The following is a 12,304-nucleotide window of genomic DNA, read 5'->3' as shown; positions in this document are numbered from 1 at the left end:
AAAGGAAAACAGAGGGAGGGGAAAGATTTGCCCAGGGAGATGAGTGGGCAGGAGCTCTCCCCTCTTGCGTACAAGCAGAGTGGTACTTGCGATGCTTTGTAAACACCAGCTTCCTGTCCCACCTTTAGGAAGAATCAAACCAGCAACAGGTTAGCTAATCGGCAGCAATCTCTGCCAGAAAGGGCCTTTCTCCTCTAAGAAGAGCTTAGGTTTTGAGGCAGACAAGTTTGGGTTCAGATCCCAGCTTTCCTGTTGAACAGTCTTGTGACACTGGGCAAATCACAACCTCTCTGGGCCTCACTATTTTCATGTGTGAAATGGGAATAACAATATCTGTCTTGGGGCGGACCGGTGGCTCAGTTGGTTAGAGTGTGCGCTCTGGGCAAATGGGCTGCTGGTTCTATTCCCACATGGGCCGGCCAGCGAGCTGTGCCCTCCGCAACTAGAATGAAGTCAATGAACTGCCTGTGAGCTCCCGGGTGACCAGATGGCTCAGTTGGTTGGAGCGTGTCCTTTCAACCACAAGGTTGCCGCTCCCACAAGGGATGGTGGGCTGCGCCCCCTGCAACTAACAATGACAACTGGACCTGGAGCTGAGCTGCGCCCTCCACAACTAAGATTGAAAGGACAACAACTTGACTTGGAAAAGACCCGGAAGTACACACTGTTCCCTAATAAAGTCCTGTTCCCCTTCCCTAATAAAATCTTTAAAAACAAAAACAATACCTGTCTTACAGGGTTGTCATTTCTTCGCTTCCTTCATTCCTGCCTGTAGCTCATATAAAATAATGATGATAACATTAGTATGGGTCAGCGTTGCTATTCAGGTGCTAGGGCCACGCCATTTGAAATAATTCTGCAACCCTGACCCCTCCGACTGCTGCTCATCCGCTTCCTGGGTGCCCTTCCTCCCACCTCCCTCCCTCCCACTCTCCCTCCATGATTTAGCAAAGAAAGCTGCTGCTTGTCCTTCAGGGGGGCCGTGGGACTCTGCTTCCATCTGATTGGCCAATGTCTGTGAGGTATCAGTTGTTAACTTTTTAAAATTAATAGACTTTATTTTTTTAAAGCAGTTTGATGTGTATGGAAAAATTAAGCCGAAAACAGAGTTCTTATATACCGGTCCTTCCCCCCCCCCCCCACCTCCATTCTCCCGATTAACACCTTGCATTAATGTGCTACATTTGTTGCAACTGATGAACCAATATTGAAACATCCATACATTACTGTTAAGTAAAGTCCCATTAAGGTTCATTCCTGTGTTGTACGGTTGCTATTTTTAATAGCACTCTTGGTAATAATGTCCAATGTTTCTAGAGCAGCTGTGTCAGACATGTACTGTTCTAGGTGCTTTCCACACATCCTCATTTAATCGCCACTCAGTTTAGCTTTTAGTCAAAAAGAGAATACGAACATTTTGTCTACTGCCCTAGAATGGAATGTCTCAGCTGAGTATTAGGATGGTCTGGGGAGCTTTGTAAACCATGCCAATGCCCAGCCCAAACGATTGGAGCGGAACCTTCTTTTTGGGGGAGGGGAGCCCATGTGTGACTCTTGAAGCCCCAAGTGATCCTACTGTGCTCCAGGGATGAGGACCACTGTTCCCAGCCCTGCCCTTCAGGTGCAGGTCTCCGGGCCAGCAGGGACTTAGTAGAAATGCAGACTCTCAGGCCCACCCCAACCCAATGAACCAGACCCTGTGTTCTAACGAGGCCCAGGTGATGTGTGCAAACAGACGCGGGAGACAGAAGAACGAGAGCAGAATTCTTGTTTTTCTGGAGGTGGGGGCTCCCGTGTGGATATGATGGGTAATGTGATGGGAACTTTGCCTACCATTTCGGGGCCTTTTCATCCCTGGTAGCCCACCCAGATGACAGGGAAATGGGCCCGCACTCTATGTCTACGTGCTTAGACATTAAAAGTGTTCAGGGTCTACATGAAAAAAAAAAAAGTGCTGTGATATCACCTCCGTATGCTCCTGCATGCATACGTGCAAAGAAGAAGAGAGTTTCCCTTTTTATATTCTGAATTGAAAAGGGATTACCAGAAACTTGTCTTACTTTTGCTTTATTTGGCTCTTTTTTGTTTTTTGAGTTCACTGTGTTTGGATGGGGTGGGGGGAGTATTTTGAGGTGGTAGTTGGTCTAAGCATTTGCATGGTGATTAATTTTGTCATAAAGAAAACAAACACTCAAGGAACCTGTATCCCAAAACCACCTGGCTGTGCGCTCTGTGTTTACATAGTTATTTGACATTTACCTAATGCTTCCAGTTCACAAAATGCTTTCGTGGGATTGATCTGCTTTAACAATGCACCATGAAGCAAGAACTATGTCAAAGGTAAGGAAACTGAAGCCCGGGGAAATTCCGTGTTTCCAGTCAAACATCAAGACATAGGTGAATCCAGACCTTTTGATTCTTAAGGCCAACAAACGTACTTCTTTAGATCCATAGCTGGACAGCAAGCACACAGTTGATATTCAATATACATCTACAGGCTGAATGAACAAATTAAAGGTAGGGAAAGTCACTCTTTGGTTCCCCACACCCTGACTTCTTTCTGGAACATTCTTGTGATGGCATCGGCAAAAATGACCAAATACTAAAGCGTCATCTGCGTCCAGTGACACCCAACTATATGTACTCCTTTCAACATATTAGGCCAACTTTCAGCTCAAGTCTGCTGTGGTCAGTCGTGAAGGGCTTCACTGCCCTTGCCCTCCCTCATCCCCCCGCTATGGTCAAGGGTGAGGGGCCATGAGGTTCAAGGTGGTGGTGCCAGGGAAAGACTACTCAAGGGTTCCCAAGACGGTCTGCTTTTGGCTCAGCTCCCTCAGGTCCGTGTGAGAACCCACAGCAGGGGTGTCCCAGAGAGAGATACGGGCCAGGGGTAATGGTCGGGGGGCTGGAGGTCCTGTGTGAGCAGGTGGGGTAAGAGCTCGTGAGATCTTGGTCCCATGGGCCGGTGAGGTTGGGAACAACCAGAATCTCACTTGTATTCTGAGGCCATTATCTTTTATTTTCTTATTTTCTAAGTGACAAGCTCATTCGTGAGCTATTTTGGGCAACTGGTTACCTTTCACAGCAGTGTTTCTATAGGAAAATACACCCCAAATTCCAAATAACCAACTTCCAAATAAAATCTTAGCGTATAGCCCTGTCTTTTTAGTTCCAGAAGTGGGGTGCTGCATGGGAGGGCTGCCCCTGCTGCAAATAACACCATATGTCTTCCAAAAATAGTGACATGGACCCCAGTTCCATCCAATGGACATCAACGCCGGATCTCCTTAGCAGTGAGCCGGGGTCACTGCTCTCGGGGGAATAACAACACAGCGTGGAAGGAAGGCGTCTGCATCTCTAACCGGAAGGCGCCCTCTGCTGTGTCCTCCATCCCTTGCTCAGTGTTCCCTCGCATGCGGGGGGTGGGGGTGGGGGTGGGAGATGTCCAGGTGAGTAACACAATGTTTCTGCTTCAACAGCGTGGCCATCTAGTCGGGGAGATAAACTCTGCACACAAATAATTGTGACGTAGGGTAGGAAGGGCTGAGGACATAGATGGGAGAACAGAGGACTGTGGCTTTGGCTCCAGCAGCAAGTGTCAAGATGCCTTGATGAGGAGGTGGTGCCTGGCCTGGGATGTGGACAAAAGTTCCTTGGTGGCCACAACAGAAAATCGCACACCTGGTCATGTGCCAAGGTACCACTGCTGACCTGGCAGCAGGGTTGTGGTTTCAGAAACCACTGGTTACCTGTCAGGGTAATGTTGAGAGGCGTAGGGCTGTCCGCATGGCAGAGTCCCAGTGTCAGGTGTTCTGCCATCACGAGGAGGCAGGACTTTGAAGGAGCTGATCACTGACCCAAAAGACAGTTTTTGAGACCTTTCTGCGAGGGAAGGGCGGTTGACACCTTCTGTTCTGTCATGGGGTAGAACGAGGTGACCTGAGTAATCAGAGGTGTGTGCGTGTTCATGAGCCAGGGGAGAAAACGTGGTCCTATGGCAAAGCGGCCATTCCAGCAGCTTCGGGTGTAGGCTGGCTTTGTTCCACGTGGTGGAAGGCAGGCTGGCCACCCAGAAAGGGCAAGTCCAGGAGGAACTTTAATCCCAAGCTGACCAAGACCTTGAGTGTGTCCGGGGAGGGGGTTTCCACGATAAATGAAAATTCAACAGGTGAGCCTGAAAGGAGGTGTGGCCTGAGGAACAGGAAAGAACAAAGGGGAGCCCACAGGTAAAGAACAGAGAGAAAGGTAAAGGGTGATATCTTAGAACTTGTTAACACTGAAATGTTGTGTAACGATTCTTAATTTTTAAAGAGATCATCCAATAGAAAACTGTGTTAGTTTCTCTCAGATTTGCCATACCTGGGAGAAGTGCGATGGTTCAGGCCACATGACCACATCTAAGTGCCTGCCTCTCACTTAGTGGCACTGGGGAGGGGATTCCTGGTTTCCCAAGCCTGGTCTTACAGTCCTAATGCTGTCAGGGCAGATGGAATCACGGGACGGCCAGGCGTTTGAGTCTCAGAATCTGAGGGAGACAGGAGTGCTATTCAGTCGGTGAGAAGCAGAGCTGTCACATAGGAATGCGGAGACCAGCTGTCGTTATGGATCTTGGGTGTTGCTGTGACCTTGGTGAGGTATGATGGGCCTCAAGAGTCTGGGCCAGGACATTGGCAAAAGCAACAAAGACAAGAATCGGCTTGTATGGGTGTAAGTCATTCAGCCTCGTAGTGGTAGAATGTGGCAATGATCCGGCAAGTAAAGGAGGGCAGAGTATTGACACTTACTGAGCACTTGCTATATGCCCGGCCCTGGGCCATGGGCTTTTGTTCATTAACTTATTGAATCCTGGCAACAACTCCTTCTACTGATGAGGAAACTGAGGCACAGAGAGGTTGGGACTTGCTCCGGATTAACCGCACGTGCGGAATTCAAATCTAGGCTTGTCCGATTTCAAGTCATGTTGAAGAAAGAAAGTGAAGCATCCTGAGCCATTCCAATGTCTTGAGCCCGAGGGAAGGAATTTTGCTGCCCGGATGAGAAGCCATTAAAAAAGGGAAGGTGGGGTGGGGTGGGCAGACAATGAGAGCCTTCTGCTGGGCACCTTGGGAAAGGGCCTCTGGAGGAACCGGGCCCCTTTGGAAGTCTTGCACACGATCAGACCTTCCTAGAGAGTTCCTCATTAGTTCACGCATCGAAGAATAGAATATTGTGGCCTGGCTCACAATAACAATAAAAAGTCTTTACTCACCTATTCTTGCCCCTTGGAAATGCCACCATAGGATCAATAATCCTGCCTGCGACACAAGTGGATACGGACACCAGGTGTCAGCTAGTTGAGTGACAAGATCAGTCATCATTGAATCAGAACTTGGTTGGAATCCCGGTTCCACTGTGTGACCTTGGATGTGCCACTTCCCTCCCTGAGCCTCAGTTATCCTCATCTTTAAAATAGGGATAACCTTAGGGTTACCATAAAAATTAATTTTGAGATGAGGGCACAGGCCAAAAAAGCCGCTAGCACAGGGCCTGGCACTCAGCCAATGCTTGGTTGAGTCCAAATATAAGGAAAATGGGAGTCCATTAGCTGAGACATTTTTGTAGCAGGAGCATTTGGAGCTGAGAAGTGGGTCTGCAGGCTTTGCTCAGCTCACCTGAAGATAGGCCAGTACCTGGGGCAAAACATATGAGTCATTCTAAGTAATTCCCCATAACGCCTGCAAGCTGTATAACATGTATTTAACATGGGTGCTGCAATGGATTGGGGCCTCCCCATCAATCACGCCCTGGGGCCTGAGGGGACCAGCAGGGCAGCCCCAGTGAGCACAGTGAGGCCTGAGACAGGCGTTCTGCGTTCTTGTTCAGACTTAGCTACTAACTGCTTTGGGGCCTTCGGCAAATTACTTAACTTCTCAATGTCTCGCTCTCCTTATCTGTAAAATGGGGATAATAATACTTACCTACCTCACGGGGCTTGTTGCAAGAATTAATTGAAGTTTATGAAGTGCTTTGAGAGTCCTGGATAAAAGGCCATGCAGAAGTACAAAGTATTATTATCATAATCCAGTAGGCTATAAAAGATAATTTTGCAGGAAAAGGCAAAAATTTAATTTCTATACAAGCAGAAACAAAGGCAGATATAGCCATAGAAAGTTTTTTTAAAAGTCTAGAAGATAATTTATGTAGTTTTTAAAAATTATAACATGTTTTCTCCCTACCAATAATCAATGCAGCATGATAATTAGAGATTTCAGTCATAGGCCAGCAAACAGTAAGTGTGCTGAGCCCTGGGTCACAGATGCTTCACGAGTTGTCTCCTGGAATCCCACAACAACACTGTGAGCTGAATATCATCACCCCAGTCTAATATTGGAGAGGACTCCAGGGAAAACTCTAGAATCCTCTTCTGGCCCTCACCACGGGGCTTGAAATCTTGCACAGACCTTCCTAGAGAGTTCCTCGTTAATTCATGCATCCGCGAACAGAAGCAGTTAGCCTGAGCCCTGAGGAGGGCTTGGTGACATTCTAATTCCCCTTGGCTGGAGGTCTTTAAGCAGACTTGAAATATAAACACAAGGGGAAACTGAGGCGTAGGCCTGGATCACGTTGAAGGGAAATAAGTTGTTGCCATCCTGCACTCTAGTTCATGTTCAAACACTCATTGCCAGCCCTCATCCCCCATCCCTCCCCCCACAAAACCACCCAGCGCACATCTCTAGGCTTCTTTCTTCATGAGAAAAAAGGAAAGACCGTCTCCACCTGCCTCTGAGCTGTGTTGGGCGAGTCAATTACTTTCTTTTAAAAAGTGAATAGATGATAAATAGATAGATAGAGCTTTCAGACGAGAGGTCTGTATGTGGAGAAGGTCTGTATTGTTGGTTGCTTTCATCTCTCCTTGAAGACGTTCCACATGTGTAATTAAGTCCCAGGCGGGGAGCCCGGGAGCCCGGCGAAGCCCTGGGCCGCTTAGTCAATGCATGTGCAGCACCTGACACTGAATAAAAGGTGACTTTCATTATTCTTTTGTATATTAGATACACAGAGAAATAGGAGAATGCAAGGTGAGTAGAATAGTCATATGATTTAACAACTTATCTGGCAAATTAAAAAAAATACACTTAAACTTGCAAATTATAACATGAAATGAAAGGAAAGGAAAGGGTCTATCTGCCTGGCTAGTTCCAGGATCCTGTGTGTCTCTGGGGAGGGGGTCTCTTTCTGGGGTGGAAGGGGAGGTGTCCAATGGAGGAGAAGGAGGGCATGTAAAGTGGGGTCCTGGGAGAGCAGACCCCTGAAGCAGATACTGGGTTCCAGCCAACCCAAGCCGCTTCCTCTGGGCTATAAACAGTGAGGAGCCAACAATATCTAGTCACTTTTTTCAAATGTCAGTTTTGCCGCTTACTCTCTGTGACTTTAGGAGTATCTTAATTTCTCTGGGCCTTTCCTTTCTAGAAAATGGGGACTCTCCCCCCGTAGGGTGTCGTGAGCACTCAATGAGTCAGAGTTTGGCTAAGTGCCCATGCAGAGGTCCCCGGCCCTGCAAGGGGCTCTGATGCCCGGCTCTGGGCCAGCTCCTGGCTAAATGTGCTGTTTCTATCTTATTTCATTGATTCCCCACAAGGAATCTATGAGGTGAAGTGTTAGGGTCTTAATTTTACCTTCAAGAAATAATTTCTCACTAAATTCCCTTCTTATGAAAAAAGAGAGGAACATAAAATCTGTGACATAATGGAACACAGAGATGAAATCCCTCCCTGAGTCTCCAAGGTGCTCGGAGCAGCCGCCGTCTGGTGAGAATTGGAGCAGGAAGCAGAAGCTTCCAGAACACCTGGCAATCACAAGAGCCGAGACACTCCGTCATCTCCCAGAGTGCCTACATTCCTGGGCAGGTGACTAAGAGCCAGAGAGGGCGCGAACACCTGGAGACCCAGCCAGTGGGGCTGAGATCCCACCAAATATAGGCACAGACTCAGAGCTGGCCCACAATTCTCTGTGGGGACAACCCGAGGAAGGGTTGGCACAGATGAGTGAGAGGAAGGAAATCCATATTCCTTGATTCTTGGAATTTGAGGAGTTAGTTGGGCATTGCAAGGGACTTTTGAGATAGTCTTATTTTACAGATAAGAAAAGCTGAGACCCAGAGAGGCCTGGGGGCTTTCTGGGGTCAAGTGGTACCAAAGCAGGGGAGCCCGCTCTTCCTGGAGAGGGAAGGTAAGGCCCCCTTTCTTCATTTCCCACCGACTTTGTGGTTTTGGTGGCCTCCCCAAGCCTTGGTGTTCCCATCTGCAAAATCAGAGTGACAGTAGCTCCCCAGTCTGTCCCACAGCATTGTGGAGAGGTCAAAGCCATCATAAGAGTAGAAATTGTGGCTGGGGAAGCCACTTGGGAGCTGCAAGTGCCAGGTGTGAGCGCCCTGGGGAATTATCTGTCAATAGGGGAAGGGGCTGGAGGGCAGGGCTTTGGCGATAACACTTCTGGGGCTGCCATTGGAGAAGTGTCCAAGGAAGGGCGGCTGGGTCTTCATCAGGGCCTGTGTCAGTTCCCCCAGATCCGGGCAGCTCCCCCAGCCTCTGTCCACTTTCTGTCACCTCCTCCGCTGGTGGTTCCAGGTTCATTCCTGGGGTGGAATCAGGGTGGGGGCCCAGCCCTGAGCCGAGGCAAGCCCTGTGCTGGGATGAGGAAGCGGGCTGGGGAGGTGGTCCCTGCTCCTTGACCAGCACCCCCCACCCTCACCCTACACACTGGCTTTGCATTGGCTCATGTCCCACTTTTGTGTAGCTCCGTGCCACTTTGGGAGACACAGTGGCAGCCGTTTATACCTAGTTCATTGTGTGCGGGAAGTGCTCGTCTCAATTCTCACACAACCTCACCCAGTCCCAAAATGTAATCTGAAGAATGGGATCCCTATTTGACAGATGAGGGCACTGAGGCTCAGCACACCTGGGTGGCTGGCCTAACACCACACAGCATGGGATGGCAGCGCCACGGTTCCCAGCCAGGTCTGCTGGGCTCCATTTCCACAGTCTCCCCACCTTCTATCTCTGCAGCCGCTCTGGGAAGAGCCCCTGCCCCTTGTCCCTGAAGGCAGAGCCTGAGATGCTTAGTGTCTGTGAGGGGAAGCAGGGGTGACGGGGCCACTGTGCACCTTTCTCTTCCGGCCTCGGGCTGCTCTCAGTGCAGGGGCTGCTGGACTTGGCCTAAGCCACTTCCAGCCAGCATTGTGGGGCCTCTGGCTGGGCCCACAGGGCTGTGGTCTGGATGAGGTGCCCTGGGGGCTCTGAGCCTCTGCCTGGGGCAGGGCAGAGGGCTGCACAGATGTGACCCAAGCTTGCAGCCTTGAAAAGACCCCTTGTCCCAGCGGGCCCTGTATGTGACTAGTAGAAAGAGGGCTGGGCTGGACCTTTCAGACCCCCCGAGTACTGGGCATACCTGATAGACGAGAGTCGGGGACTCAGTGTCCTTCTCTGTCAGAATGAAAGGATTGTAGGTGCTGATTTTAGGAATGAGAAACATCTCCACTTTGTGCTCTGGAAGAGATATCTCCAAGATATATTGAGAGAAAGAAGCACGGTGCATATGTAGCATGCTAATTTAAAAGTATATATATATATAAAATTTATGTATAGATTACATAATAGGTATACATACATATGTTATATATATATATATATATATATATATATATATATATATATATATATATATACATATATATATTTGCTTATTTTTCACAAAAAAAACAATGCAAGAGTAAACCAAATATCCATTTTAAAAGAGTTGCCCATAGGATGAGAGTGAGAACAGGGGTGTACTGGGACACTGGCGTGGAAGCTAGATCACTCTGAATGTGCCGTGATTTACTGTCATTAAAGAGAAAACCATAGGCCCAAAATGGAGTCACTTGTGCTAAATTAAGCCCATGACACCGAACCTAGACTTAAAACGTGACTTATTGCAGTTTCAACCTTCTCCAGGAATGTAATCCTAATTGGTCAGCACCAATGAGCTAATCTGTCACATGGGCCCTCTCCATCCTTCCTCCCCTCAATTCCTGCAAGGGAAACTGAGGCAATCTGCTTGATAAGAATCCCATCTTCCTCTTAGCGGAGATAACTTTGCCTGAAATAATCCTTTCTTCTCTTTAGCTAATAACTTTCTTGTCCCACCTAGTTTCTGCCTATAAACACTTCCCATATTATACAACTTTTCAGGGCCCCTCTGCTTGCTACCTGGGTGCTTCCCAATTTGTGAATTGCTCAATAAAGCCATTAAGTCTGCAAATTTACTCGAATTTTTGTTCTTTAACATTGTGCTGACGTGGGATTTGTGCACATGTTTTATGCAATTAATAAAAACAAAGGTAAGTAAGAAAAAACAACAAAGCCATCCATAACAAAGAAAGACACACTGAATACACAAATGTTTGCGTGTCACCCTGGTGACAAAAAAACGCCCAGAGAAGAATGATTCCCATTGACCGTGCTGCTACAGCCCTAGTGACACCAAGCGTTCTGAGGACCTCAGAATAAGGAGTTTTGCACTTGGCGGCCATCCTCCTGTTGCTAGATGCTGCTGTCCTGGCCTGATCACATATGGGAACACTTGCAGGGGGACGAATATTCACGTGGAGAACCAAGGTTCTCAGAGTCAGAGAAAGGAGAAGCAAGTTGAATGCCAAGTCTAAGCTGTGAGTAAATGCCTCTGGACTCACGAGTGTCTGAACCCACGTGTCCCCTGGGGAGACCTGCAAAGATCCCACTGAACTCTGCTCCCCACCTGCCCCAGCCCTTCACCACAGCCGTTGCTAGTTTTATGGCCTCGGGGGACCACAAATGGCCTGGTTTGGAAAAACATTTTCTTGCTTAAAGAAAGCCAACCATCTGGAGCCCCTGAAGGAGATGATTGTGAACTGTTTCCTCGGGCTGATGTTTCATGGTTCTAGAGATCGAGGACACTCAGCTAGCAGACTTCTGCAGAGCTTGAGCCCAGTTTAACGCTGCACAGAAGCCACATCTGAGGTGAAACTGTCCCGCACGTTCCAGCAAAGCACTTCCTGGCTGATGCTCCCTGCCCAGCGTTGTCTCAGGCTCTGATCCCGGCCTTTTGGGCCTGGGCTTGTCACAGTCTGAACCAGCGTCCGTGAGCCTGCTGTGTGTTGGGAGCTGTTATATATGTCACCCCACTTCATCCTCGCCAAGACCTTGCAAAGGGGGTATTATTAACCCCATTGTCTCACGGGAGGAGAGGGAAGTGACCCAGGCCTGGGCCCAGCTGGGCAATGGTGGGGCCAGGGGTTGAGTTTGGCCTGACTGACCCCATGGCCCAGTGCTCTTCCCGAGGCTTATGTGCCTGTCACACAGAGAATGGCCTCCTGGATCTTTCTAAATGTGTGAGTGAGTTCAGCCAACAGCAAAAGGACGTAGTAACAGGTAGGGTTCTCGTGGTTTGGGAATGGTCGTCCTATCCAGGCTGAAGAAAGAAATGCAGACTCTAGATCAGCTGCCATTTAGGAAGCTCTACTGTGTGCTGGGCACCACCTACATTAGCTCATTGAAAATCCACCATACAAATGGGATGGATGTTCTCTGCACTTCACAGGTGGGGAAACAGGCTCTGAGGGGCGAAATGGCTTGCCCAAGGTCACAGGAACGAGGAGACGCAACTCTGAATTAGGCTGCGATACCGCAAATGAGTCATTGAGAATTGTAACTTAAATCTCTGTGTTAACACAACAAGCTAGGAAGAGGACAGCAGCTAGCTAGAGGAGGAAGCATCCTTTGACAACGGCAGTTTCTGAACTGAAGCTACAAGTACCAGATTTCGTTTAGAGCCAAAGAATAGATTTTATTGGTCTAGCCCAGTGGTTCTCAGCTAGAGGTGACTGTGGCCTCCCAGGTGACATTCAGCAAATGTCTGGAGAACATTTTTGGTTGTCACTGCGTGAGGGGGTATGTGCTCCTGGCAGCCTGTGGGGAAAGCCCAGGGATGCTGCACATGTCTCGCCGTGCACAGAGGAAGCCATATGACAAAGCACCACTGGGCCTCAGAAGTCAACAGGGTCGAGGTTAAGAAACCCCTCTGTGGTCCAGACACTGGAGAAGGCCTCCCCCACCAAACCCATTTCTCCTTCCGCTCCTCCAACTCTTCATTTTCAAGGGAAGTGTTCTTCAAAGTTCCCACCTGTTTTTAAAGCTTTCCACAGTGTCTCTATTGGCAGTGGAGCCAGATCAGTTATAGGGGAAGTGTCTCTTTCATCTCTCCAGGAGGGTTGGATGTTGGGAACAATTATTCACATGGGTTTCTCCTC

The sequence above is a fragment of the Rhinolophus sinicus genome, chromosome 2, assembly GCF_057876585.1.
Source record: "Rhinolophus sinicus isolate RSI-liver-muscle chromosome 2, RSI-T2T, whole genome shotgun sequence".
NCBI classification, from domain to species: Eukaryota; Metazoa; Chordata; class Mammalia; order Chiroptera; family Rhinolophidae; genus Rhinolophus; species Rhinolophus sinicus.
The sequence above is the reverse complement of the archived record's forward strand: the minus strand, read 5'-3'. Positions refer to the sequence as shown.